The 12914-nt window shown below is 41.5% G+C and overlaps 1 long non-coding RNA gene across 1 annotated transcript; it reads right to left on the bottom strand.

Annotated features, from left to right (window-relative positions):
* Window positions 1-6541: 6541 nt before the first annotated feature.
* Window positions 6542-9322, bottom strand: LOC121393654. The gene is made up of 3 exons (XR_005961222.1): window positions 9185-9322; window positions 8988-9092; window positions 6542-6974 (listed from the first exon to the last, which is right to left on the bottom strand). It is a non-coding gene; the product is annotated as an uncharacterized LOC121393654 (long non-coding RNA).
* Window positions 9323-12914: the final 3592 nt, after the last annotated feature.

Below are 12914 nucleotides of genomic sequence, written 5' to 3'. Positions count from 1 at the left end.
AATCATGGGCAGGAAAAAGCAATCATGTATTCAAATGCTAGCAAAGGTGACAGTATTAATGTACAAATGTAATTTATTATTTAAACAAAATTACTTTATTATTTAAACAAAATTACTTCTCCGGTGTATCACAAACATCAAAACAGAAAAAAGGTTACAATAGCAAATTCTATTCATTCTACTGACATTTAGCAGTAAAAGGAGCCCACTTATTGGAACCACTTTCAGTGGTTTATGGTCATGTGAAGACCTTGAGGTAAAGTTGACAATCACTGTTTTTCTCTGTGAATAAAAAAAAATGTAAATATTTTATTTATCATTACTTAAGGTGGCCATAGACGCCCTGATTATATCAAACAAAATTATTTTCGTACAATATTTGGTGCGTGTATGGTGGGAAAATAGCCGACTGATATTGGCAGAAGACTTGGATATCGGTTGGCTCATCGATCAGGCTGGATGGAAAATTTTGATTGGGTGCCTTTGAAGGCACCCAGACATCGGCCGTTGTTAAGTGCTGAATTGTCAGATACAGTTGGAATTCTATTATTTCTACCTGTATATCTGACGATTCAGCTCAACGCTTGTGTATTGAAACGAACAATCTTTCTTGGAAAGATCTTTTCCAAGAATGATCGTAGTTGTTATGTCTATGGCCACCTTAACATTCAAGCTCAGACTGGGCCAAAGTGACACAGATAAAACCTACTTACATAGGCCACATCATGAAAGTTGAGGAGGAGGAAAGAGGCAAAAGGTAGGCAATGCAGTGCATGGACACATGCAGGGAGGGGTTATGGAGGGGATGTGGATGTAAGGATGAGGGTCCTTAAAGTTATAGCCCCAGCAAATCACTGATGACCCAGTCCACCACTAAGTTAATATAATAATTAGTCTATTCTATAAGCATATTAGAAGTCAACATGATGTCCTATTAACTTTATTTCACAATTGCTGAAATACAAATATAGTGGAGAAATTTAAGAGGGCAGAACATCAACTTGGAGTTTCAGCTTTGGACTTAAGACCCCTTTGAAGTAAAATAGTCACTTGAGCCTGAAAATCTTTTAACCACAAACTCAATACCAGTTTCCGTTTTTTTGTTTTACATCACTGTAAGGCATAATTTGAAAAAAAATTATGACAAGAAAGCAATGTACAGCAACACCTCTGGATTGCCTCAGTAATTAGCCAGTGGCACTTGGGAAACATGGAATGGATCTAGCTGCAAAGTAGACTCGTCAGCCATTCTGGAGACTTTCTTGCGGCAGCTGGAAAATTTTCCTACTGTTCACACTGCATATGCACACAGTGAAAAAGCTCCCATTTCTATGGAAAAATAAGCCACTACCCCACAAAATCTTTCAGAGCTATCCATTCATAATTTTACCTCTGTGAGACAGCTCCGTAACAAACAGTTTTAAGAAAACTGGTACACGACTATAAAACTCAAACACAGCTGTTACACTTCTAAGCTGCCATGTCAGAATTCCCCAAACCCAAGCACTTCAAACTATCCCAATGGCTTGTACCAATAACAGCTGATCTGACAACTCCTATTGGGTGTCGCTTGCCTGCTGTCAAATCAGCTGTCTTCCATTTCCACAGGAAAAGTTGCAGACAGGAAAGTTTGAATCATTTAACTACCAAAAAAAATTCATGGGGGAAATATTTATGAAGAGTGATAACTGAATAATTACCTGCTGCCCACCCCTTCCTCCCCAAGTTTTGTTGGCTTTGACATAATTGCAAACATCAGAAATTAATAATTTCTGGGTACAACTTAAATGAGCCTTTACATGAACGAGTACTGTTATGTGATGGACTGTACCTATCACACATACAACACATGATTTTAACAATAAGGTTAAAAAGTCGCCCTGTGTAAGGCACCCTAAAAACTGATTAACAAGTGCAGAAAGGCTAAACATTAGAGCATAGTATTCAGTGTAATGCAACAGAGGCACCAGGACCTGGCAGTGCTGGGTCAAATGGTAAGGGTGCCCAATGCAAGCCCCCACTCTCGACTTAATAGGAGGGGAGGGTGTGTGTGATGAGTGTGGGGCCTGTCACAACCCCTTCCACTCATCACCATTGAGTATAACATATTCCTCCACTTCCTTAGTCAGCTGCCTCATGCCAAGTTACAGAAGGGCAGGTCCTGGCATTTAAAGTACACAGAGACCCAACCAGTCTGCCACCAGCCCACTAAATCGTGAGTGTCTATGGCATCTTACAGTAGTCCCTCTGGCATTTGCCAGAACTCACAGATTGCCAGTCCGAGCCTGTGAGAAGAGCCAAACTTGGGATAAAAACAGAAGTATCTGCCTAGTGACGACTAAAATTGACCCCTGGACACATGCCTCTTCTGCCTACACCTAGTTCCATCCTTGGGGCCTGGCACAGGCCTGTTTCTTTTTTGAGAGACTCAAAAAGGAAATAATAAATAAAAAAGACTTTCAGTTGATAACACTGGTGCAGGACAGGGTTTAACATGGTCACCAGATGGTTTGAAATGTATGTTTTCTATTATTATGATAGATAATTCACCCTTTTTTTAGCATTTAGACTGCAGTCGTATACTTTTTCTTCGTTAACAGGACACCACATTTATAAGCTCATAAGGATGGAAAAATCATGTCCAAAAACTTAGCATCTTATTCTAATATTGTGTCTTGTTGAAGTCTGTATCTTTAAAGGGGTTGTTTGCCTTTAAATTAACTTTTATTATGATGTAGAGAGTGATATTCTAGGACAATTAGCAACTGGTTTTCATTTTTTATTTGTTGTTGTTTTTGAGTTATGTATCTTTTTATTCAGCAGCTCTCCTGTCTGCAATTTCAGCAATCTGGTTGCTAGGGTCCAAATTATCCTAGCAGCCATGCATTGATTTGAATAAGAGACTGGAATATGAATAGGAAAGGGCCAGCATAGAAAGATGAGTAATAAAAAGTAGCAATAACAATACATGGTAGCCTTGCAGAGGATTTCTTTTTTTAAATAGGGTCAGTGACCCCCTTTTGAAATCTGGAAAGAGTCAGAGGTCAGAGTGAGTTAGTTAACATGCAAATGCAATCTTAAATAGGCCCCTGAATGTCTGTTTATGGATTATAAGTGATATAAATGATTAAAGGCCTGAATATATTTGGTTTTCTTAAGGGAAATCTATACCCTCAAAATTATTAAAAAAATATTGTTATGAAAATGGTTTCTTTACATAAAGCAAGGTTTTACACATGAGCTGTTTTATGCAATATCTTTTTATAGAGACCTACATTGTTTGGGGGTATATTTTTCCTTTAAGTAAATATTGCCCTTTTACATCTCTAGCCTTGAACCACCATTTCGTGATGGTCTGTGTGCTGCTTCAGAGATCCAGAAATACTACAACTGTAACTGTAACAGGAAGAAGTGTGGAAGCAAAATATATAACTCTGACTGTTAATTGGCTCATTATATTAGTATATTATTATGAAAAATTTTTATTTACATGAAGCGGGGTTTTACACATGAGCTGTTTTATGCAATATCTTTTTATAGAGACCTTCATTGTTCAAGGGTATAGTTTTCCTTTAAAAACTTTTGTTATAGTCCATCTGTACTATTTCTCATTGCTAGAAGCCAACAGCCAGCGGTCCCCAACCTTTTTTGCCCCAGGGACCGGTGTAAAGTAATAGTTTTTTTCAAGAACCATTGGGTCGTGAACTGAGCATAGCAAATTCGAACTTGGCTTGGTGGCCCTGTTCAAATATGTCTGTTGCCCAGTAGTGGCCCGTGGCCCGGCGGTTGGGGACCCCTGCCCTAAGCCACATTCCCTGTGTACTGTAGTCCAAATTTACCTTCCTCATCTCTCTGACCCTTCCTCCTTCTGTTATTTCAGGGCCAAAAGCATGTACCATGCATCAGTTCAGTACCATGTACTACAGCTTGGGTTGCCTTGTGGGCTTAAAGTAGGAGGGTGCCAGTTTATCCAGTCAGGGCTGAATAGGAAGCTCTTTCGTAAGAAAACGGGAAGCAGCATAGCAGCCCTCTGCCAAAAGCTATTCAAAACAAGGCATGTTAGTTTGGATCGTTACTCGACTTTATTTATGGCTAAAACATTAAAGGAGCAGCAGTTCTGTTACGGATTTGCCCTTTTGCGCTTGGGGGACATTATATTATAATTGACAAAATGAAGCTTGGACAGAACATTATCATCTTTCCAAACAAAGGCAGAAACACAGCAACTATAAAGATAAATATTAGAGTATCCAGGGGCTTACTAGAGAGAAAATGATCAGTTACCAACCCAAACACTGTATCCTTAGAGACACAAACACACGGGTTCCTTTCAGTATGTTTTTCACTCTGTGAACATGTGCCACAGTCTGAAAAGTTGGTGCGAAAATAAGCATGGAAATTGGGTAAATGTTATATATTAGAATGAGACAATAAAAATCATATCATTATGAGACTGACAGGGAAACAGCTTTAATATACTTTCCCTTTGTTTTTTTATAATACCATTTACTATCTTACCAAGTAAGTTACATTGCTAGCTGCTTCTCTGTGCTTTTCTTACAATTATATTACAATTATAATTACATTCTAGGAATTTATTTTTTTCTAATATCTGCCACCAATCTATTAACAGCAGGCTATAGAAATTGCATTTTAACTGAAGAACATGCTTATTTTCAATTTACTGTCCTTTCTGATCCAATCCATGCTGAACACTGGCATAAAACAAATAAAAGGAGCCTATTTTCTAAGTGCAGTGAACTTTTGGCATATCATTTGGGTGCAGCCCATATTCCCATTGGTATCCTGTCATCATCGGAAAACATGTTTTTTTCAAAACGCATCAGTTAATAGTGCTACTCCAGCAGAATTCTGCACTGAAATCCATTTCTCAAAAGAGCAAAGAGATTTTTTTATATTCAATTTTGAAATCTGACATGTCACTTGCACCCAGAGCAAATGCAATTTAGGGCACCAAAACATTGCTAAGTTTATGAACTCTAACAAGATGTATTGAAATTAATCATACAGGTCCCTCCAGATTCCTTGGCCCCTTTCAGCTCAAAGTCAGTTTTCTTGTAGTTACACCTCTGGGCCTAAAATGAATGTGAATTTTCTTCAACATACATAAGTGCATGTGTGTGTATGTATATAGTAAATGTCCTGCAGGCCTCCCATGTACTAAGAGAAAATGAATGATTTGCATACTGGCCATATGCATGAAGGCACTGTGCCTTAATACTGCAATAATGTACTGTATTTTAACAGCAGCCTGGCCTCAAAGAAAAATCACAATGGGGCTCATATACAGTGAGGTGGCTGAGGTTTGGGGAGGGCAGCTGGTGTCACTTTGCCAGGCTGGAGGGGTCACCGCTGGTGGAGCTGCAGTGTGGGGAGGGTTGCTGTTGTTCCTGCTTCAGGCTGGCGGAGGGTTCGCTGTTGGTTTAGGTGCAGTGTTGACAGGGCCGCTGATGGAGCTGTGGCAGGCTAGTGGTTTCACCGCTGGTGGAGCTGCGGCAGGCTGGGGGAGTCACCACTGGTGGAGGTGCGATGTGGGCCGCTGGCAGAGCTGTAGTAGGTTGTGGGGTGATGAGAGAGCCGTTGGTGGAGTTGCAACAAGCTAGGGGAGTCACTGCTGGTGGAGGTGCAGTGTGGGAGGGCTGCTGGTGGAGTTGTGATAGGCTGGGGGGGTCACCACTGATTGAGATGCAGTGTGGAGAGGGCCACTGGTGGGGCATGTCAGTGGAAGTTACCGCTGGAGGAGGTGCGTTGTGTAAGAAGGCTGCTGGTGTTGTTTTGGCAGAAGGCTTGGGGGCACTGCTGGTGGAATTGTGGTGGGGGAGGGCCGCTGGAGTTGCTCTGGCAGGCTACGATGGATTGGGGACACCGCTGGTAGCTTTGGTGGGCGAGGGTTGATGGTGCTGCTGGCTTGGGGACACCACTGGTGTTGTTGCGGTATAGGGAGGGCTGTCGGTGTTGCTGTAGTATGCAATGAAGGCTTGGGAGCACCGCTGGTGGAGCTGCGGTGGGGGGACACTGGTGTTGCTGCTGGGAAGGCTCAGATTTACCGCTGGTGGAGTTGCAGGGAACGAATTCAAAATGGTGGAGTTGTGGTAGAGGCTAGGTCTGTTCATATATAGCTGTTGAAAAAAACAAGAAACTGCTATAAGTAACATATTCAATAATATTGACAAAGCTAGTAGGGTTACCACTTCTAAAAATGGCATCCTTAGACTTCTAGTTTTAATAGAACTCATTTGTGTTACAGACAAAACACCTTAAGATGCTGGAGATGCAGAATATAAAGGAAACGTATTGTCTGACTGACAGACACAGCGCTGTACTAAGGCTGTAGGCCCATTAAGTAGGGATATGGAATGGAGACGGTATCTTTCTTTGTTGATGGGGGTGTTTCTATGTCCTGGGATGGGAGACTCATCTCAGGGCTACTCTCTTGGTGTTTGATGGAACTAACAGATGTAACCACCCAGAGCCAGCTGCATACACACTACTCTCCCAGGGAACATCCCTAATGGGCCGAAGTACCCATGGAGCACTAGATGTTTCCAGACTCGTGCCAGGGAACCCCAGAGCTAGAAGGAGTGGCTGGCTGATGTTCTGGAGCAGTCACAATCTTGGGCACAGGTTCCTCCATCTCTAAAGAGCACACATCTATATACTGTAGATACAAACAGAATAATATTAAAATATATGGAATAAAACAGAGCATTTTTTTAGATGGGGTCAGAGGAAAAAGTCCAGCAGGCAAATCATAACCATACATTAACAAATGGATCCCTTCACCTTTCTCAGCTGTTTTGAGACAAATACGGTGCTCTTTAATTTCTGCCCGGATTGATTTGGTTGCAGGCAGCCCTATTATGAATGGGAGTTGTAGAAGATCTTTGGTACTTCATCTCTCGCTGGGGTTCTTCTGCAGAGATGCTGCTAAAAATTATTAAAACTCCTCAGACCTAAAAAAAAAAATACACGCAGAAAGGTGATTGTAAACATGGAAACAGAAGCAAAGTCTTTCCATGCAATGGTTGATTCTGGCAAAATTGGTTACTATCAGGAAATTCCCCACAGCTGCCCTTGACAGATATTTCAGTAAAATAGTGAAGGTGCCTGGAGTTGCAACATTTATGGAACAATTGTTCATACAATTCAGATTGTGACAGATGGAAATCTGTGCCCCCTGCCTGCCAACAACACATTTCCCCCTGTCTGAAAGAGTTAGTGGGGAACAGACACACTGACAAAGGAAGAGGAGACAAGAAGATGCTTTCTCATAAGCCTCTAAATATAGCTGTTATACATTGTGCACTAAACGTATTGTGTGGAATTGCAACATCTTTCAGCCTTCCACTGGCTCCAGTCCTGCTCCTAGGACTTCTTGCACACCAGGGTTTCTATCCTACCCTGTAGTATTCACTATTCACTTCACTTGCGCTTGACTGTCCTGACAACACCACGATGATGAGCTATAACATCATCTAATCCTATTCTAGTAAGGCCTACCAGTTTCTCCATAGGGATTTGATTGTAGCCCCATGTACATTAAAATAAATCCAGCACATACTGAAGCATAGGGCTGGTATATACAGGGCTGCACCAGCCAGCATGTTTGGTATATACAAATCCTTCACCAGCCATGTTTGAATGATGCACAAGTTAGGGGGCAGGATAGGGGATGTGTACGTGCCACTGCAAACCTGCCTCTACAGCTATATGATTCAGGGAGTCGCCAATATAGATGACAGCTTAGGTGCCTCATTGTTTTGTAACAAAGACGACACTTGGTAGATGTCTGCATAAGCTAAAATATAACAAGAGACTATTAGAACCTGCGAGTGATCATTATAAACAGTTTAATAAGTTATTTTATACTTTCAGACAGCAAAGTATTAGTTACAGAATATGAGAAAATTGGAAGTTACTTGGTATTTCCAGTAGCAATGACTATGGTGTTTAGCTCATTTGATCTATGCATACATCTGCATATGGCAGAACACCATTGCACTTTGCCATTCTGGGCAGCAATTCTTTTGTTACAATGTACAATGATATCCACAATGATTGGAATTTACTTAAGTGTTTTTCTTTCTGCCATTTCGATCGCCGTTATCCCTAATGACCAGATGTCACACTAAAAAAAAAATACCAAAGCTAAGGGGAGAGAAATGTAAGGACATGAGTGATACAGAACCATTCACAGTTCAGCTATTAAAAATAATTGCCCTGATGAGCAACTAGGACTCCCCAATGAACTGAACTGATGCTGACTAAATGCAGCACTCAGATGTGCAGGCAGTAGGAGGACAGTGGGGCAAAGATGGTCAGAGCCGCCATTAGAAATCACGGGGCCCCGTACAACAACATTTTTGGGGCCCCGCCCACCCTGGTGCCCAAGCCCCGCCCCAGATCCCGCCCACTCCACATCACAGTTAAAAGACCACACAGACATCAGCGCTAAAAAAGTAACCCCCCCCCACACACAAGTTATAAAAAGCTATTGATGGTCTGGACCCCCTTATAAGTTAAAAAAAAAACATTGGCGCCAGGGCCCCCCATAAAAATTTCTTTTTAAAAAAACATTGGCGTCAGGGCCCCCCTTACAAGTTAAAAAAATGGGGGCACCAAAAAATATTTTTTAAAAAAACATTGGTGCCAGGGCCCCCCTTACAAGTTAAAAAAATTTGTGGCTTCTGGTCTTTTCGCACATCCACATTTTCGTCTGTTCAGGATTCAAAAATGGCCGCAAATCTTCGGCGCTCGCAAGGGGGGCCCGGCGCTTTCAAAAGTGCAGCACTGCCGGGCCCCCCTTCATGCCCGGGCCTGGGACACTTGTCCCCCCTTGATGGCGGCCCTGAAGACGGTATTTCTTTTTACTCCCTCTTCCATCCCATTAGCACTAAAAATGAAGTCCCTGACTTGGTTCCAATGGAAATACAATAAGTACAGTTAAGAAAATCTTGGCTTCGTACTTCAGTGTCTGTCCCTTCTTCTTAAAAATCTCCAGAGCCATAAACTGAGGGGTCTTGTCAGCTTCGTGACACTTTCCAGTGACCGGGTCCAGTTCCTAACAGAGGCTGAAATCAATTGAAATGGCATATTGTAAGCATGAAAGGCAATTTCACTTGTATACAATCTTTAATACAGTCATTTGCTCTGTTTCTCTTACTCAGTTTTACTTAAGCCTTCTTGGTGAGCATAATATTGAGGCTCTTAATATCCCTGTGCAGAGCTCCATTTTGATGGAGATGGTTGAGTCCCTGTTACGATAGAGAAGAAAATATTTATAAATATAATATTCATAAATATATATTCATATAAATATTTCCAGCAAATAAATACAAATATTATTTTTTTCTAGAAACATTAATATATAAGTCATAGACGGTCCTGAGGGGTTAAACCAGGCTTATCTTTGAGGATTCCTTGCAAATGTAGCCTATCCACTGCTCTCTCAAGGACTGGCCTTTGGTGCTCATGATTAAATCATAAACAGAGTCATCCCAACTTTTCCAACTCTGCAGCAGCTGTAAATTCCTCCTGAATGCCCAGCAGAGCATTCTGCCACACTCTTACTGATCCTATCTGACCTCAATAGCTCTTGTCCTTGTCACACAATTTAGAACAAAAAAAAAATGAAATCTTCAGTAGATGTTGACTTATTCAGTGATGGTTGTGATGCAAATACACCGCTAAACTGTTGAAAAATGTTCTTACAGAGCTCGCTGGAAAAACTCTAAAAATTACAGATTTCACTGAAAACCTCTTAAAATCGCTGAATCGCACAATATGTTCACTTTATGGGAGAAAAGGTGGAAGAAGAGATTGTCAGTTCTCATAATTTGGTTTGTATTGCTTATATCCCTCCTAGTTGTCATCACCAAGTCCATGCTCAACTGTGATTGGCTGACACCAACATCCCATACATTAATATTACCTACCCTGTGCATCTGTTCAGATCACCTTTAGTCCCATACATATGAAATAAACCTTAATGGGTAGATTAGAGATCTCCACACTTCACAGAGTAAAATACCTCCTCTCTCCATTCATTTATATGGGATTTTAAAAGGCGTATTTATCAAATTGTGGAAAGAAAAGATGCTGAGTTGTGAAATAGTCATAATGAAAAGTATGACCGTGCCCATTGTGTGTCTGTTCCCCATATTCATTTTGCTAGAGGCTTGTTGCACTCTACAGCCTACTATGTAAAGCATGCTGCTTATATGGCAAATTCCATAAATTGATTATTGTGCTAATTAACCATCAGTTCATTGGGGGGGCAGTGGAGTCTGCCCCAAGTTTAAACCCAACGCTCCTTCCTGCCACTGCTCTGCATTGCCATTGTTTCATACAGAAAGTTACTACAACAGTAAAGGAAGTTTTTCCTAAGTTACGTTAATTGCATACGTATGTTTAGGGGTCCAGTGATTTTGCTGTGGGACCCATTAACGAGTCATTCCATTGTTGGAAAGTTCATGTAGGGTATCAAATCCTTCAGTAGATAGATCTCAGAATTACCAGCTGATATTAATTATTGTGCTAATTACACAGTCAGTTCATTGTGGATCAGTGGAATTCGCACTATGTTTAAACCCTACACTTCTTGCAAGTTTCTACATACAGTAAGTTATGCAAATTGTGAAAGTTTAGGGGCCCAATTATTTTGCTGTGGGGCCAAATAACTAGTCAGTAGAAGTACATATAAATAGTAAAAATAATGTGGGGCGTGGCTTGGAGATTCATATGAACAGACATAATTGATCTCTACTCCGTGCCTGGGCCTGAAATAATCCTGTCAATATCCGCATGTTTCCACTGCACCACAGAGCCTTGGGAACCTCTACCCCTGAGAGAGTTAATGAGGGAAAAGGGATGCTTTCTTCAGCACATTCCCACTAAAACTTCCTTGGCCAGGCACCAGGAAGGCTGCTCATAGCAAGATTCTTGAATGTGAGGGAGACAGGGTCGGACTGGGATGGCGGCACCGGGAAAAAAACCCGGTGGGCCCCGCCAGCCCAGTCCACGCTTTGTGCGCTACTCTTACTGCCGCTGGTCATGGCAAATACACAGTGCACGTATGCACGCATGTGTGGTGGGGGGGTGGCTCAGCAGGGGGACCTCTGATAGCAGTTTGACCCTGGAGGGAGAAACAAGTTGCACATAGTGAAACCATAAACCTGTGCAAAGTAAACAATGCGCAGAAAGGAAATGGAAATAATAATCATTTTGCACCTTGCCATTCCCTGGTTGTACCATGAGCAGCTCTTTGCACCCCTACAATGGAGCATTAAGAACTGCACTATACCCTGAATGCCGTACTGCCTACATCTGTCAATGCTGCATACAAAAGGGAAGGGATATGGGTGACACATGGGTAGTAGTAGAGTGGTCAAACTGAGGAGTGCCAGAGACACAAAACATCACATGCAGTGCCTTTAATCAGTGCCATGTTCTGTGCCGGATTTTTAATGTGGCACATGGTGTGGCGTACAGCTTGCACCTATACCTATGACAAATGCTTGATCTGAGTGAATGTGGATGATTCCGGTACAATTAGCTACACAACTTGCCTATAAGGTACTGCGAACAAGTGTTAGTTCTACTGGAAGGAAGTGGCTTAACTAAGAAAAAGCAGTTGTACGATGATCCCAGAAATGTAATAAAATCTGTCAGTTTTTAAAGCAATACTGACACATTCCTATAAAAATCAGAGAAGAGGGCGCACACCCTTAAATTATAATGCGGGTCTCCAAATCTAACATGTAAATAAAGAGGAAAAGGATTGCACACTCAATTAGCAAAAAATGATAATATATTTATTACAAAAAATTTAGATTTTTGTATTCTTTGTGAGTTTTTTTGTTTCTTTTTTATGTAATAAATATATTATAATTTTTCGCAAATTGAGTGTGCAATCCTTTTCCTGTTTATTTACATTCGTCTAAAAATCATAGGAACGTGTCTGTATCAAGTAGTTGCTGCACCCAGAATAGTTCCCCTAAAAGCCCCCTCAAAGCCACCCACAGCCCCGCAAACCTTTGGGCAGCCGGCCTGCTGACACAGCTAACTGATCTTCTGCCTTGCTTCCGTGATGCTTGGCTGGGGGAGGAGTAGGGTTGCCAACTGGCCAGTATTTTACCGACCTGGCCGGTAAAAATGATGGTTGATCTCAATGTTATTAATAGGGAAAAAAGATAAATATATAGGAAGGCCGGTATTTTTTTCCTGAAAAGGTAGCAACCCTAGGGAGGAGCGATCCTTCCATAGGCTGAAGTCCTGTTTTCATTCGTAACTAGCCTATGGAAGCATCACGCTGCCCCCAGCCCAGCATCACTGAAACAGCACAGAAGATCTTTTAGCAGTGTCGGAGGGTCGGGTCAGGGCAGGTTCGTGGAGGCTGGGGGTGGCTTTGAGGGGGGCTTTGAGGGGAACTAATTTGGGTGCAGCAACTATTTGATACTGACACGCTCCTATGATTTTTATAGGAACGTCTCAGTATCGCTATAATGTTTTAGGCTAGACATAAACAACTTATTACCAGACCAAACAGCATCGATAAAACATAACATTTCCACTTGTATGAGAAAGCATTTAAAATTAGGTAATAATAGGTAAGGAATATCCAGTTAATTATATATACATAAAAATCACACAACATTTGTTGGAACACACCCCCCCAAGTTTTGGAAAATATTACATTTTCAAATATCTGCAGCCTTTAAGTCCAACATTAAAATCCAAGAAACTTTCACATCCCTGTGATTCTGGCATTCTGAAACTACAGTATGAGGGTTTTCCACATCATGAAGTAACTAAGGTCAGCCAAAGATGCAGAAAACGGAGCTCCATCGATAGCCTACATAACTCTAAAGACTACTTGACTTGTATATATTGGC

The sequence above is a fragment of the Xenopus laevis genome, chromosome 5L (genome assembly GCF_017654675.1).
Source record: "Xenopus laevis strain J_2021 chromosome 5L, Xenopus_laevis_v10.1, whole genome shotgun sequence".
In the NCBI taxonomy this organism is placed as follows: domain Eukaryota; kingdom Metazoa; phylum Chordata; class Amphibia; order Anura; family Pipidae; genus Xenopus; species Xenopus laevis.
The sequence above is the reverse complement of the archived record's forward strand: the minus strand, read 5'-3'. Positions and strand labels throughout refer to the sequence as shown.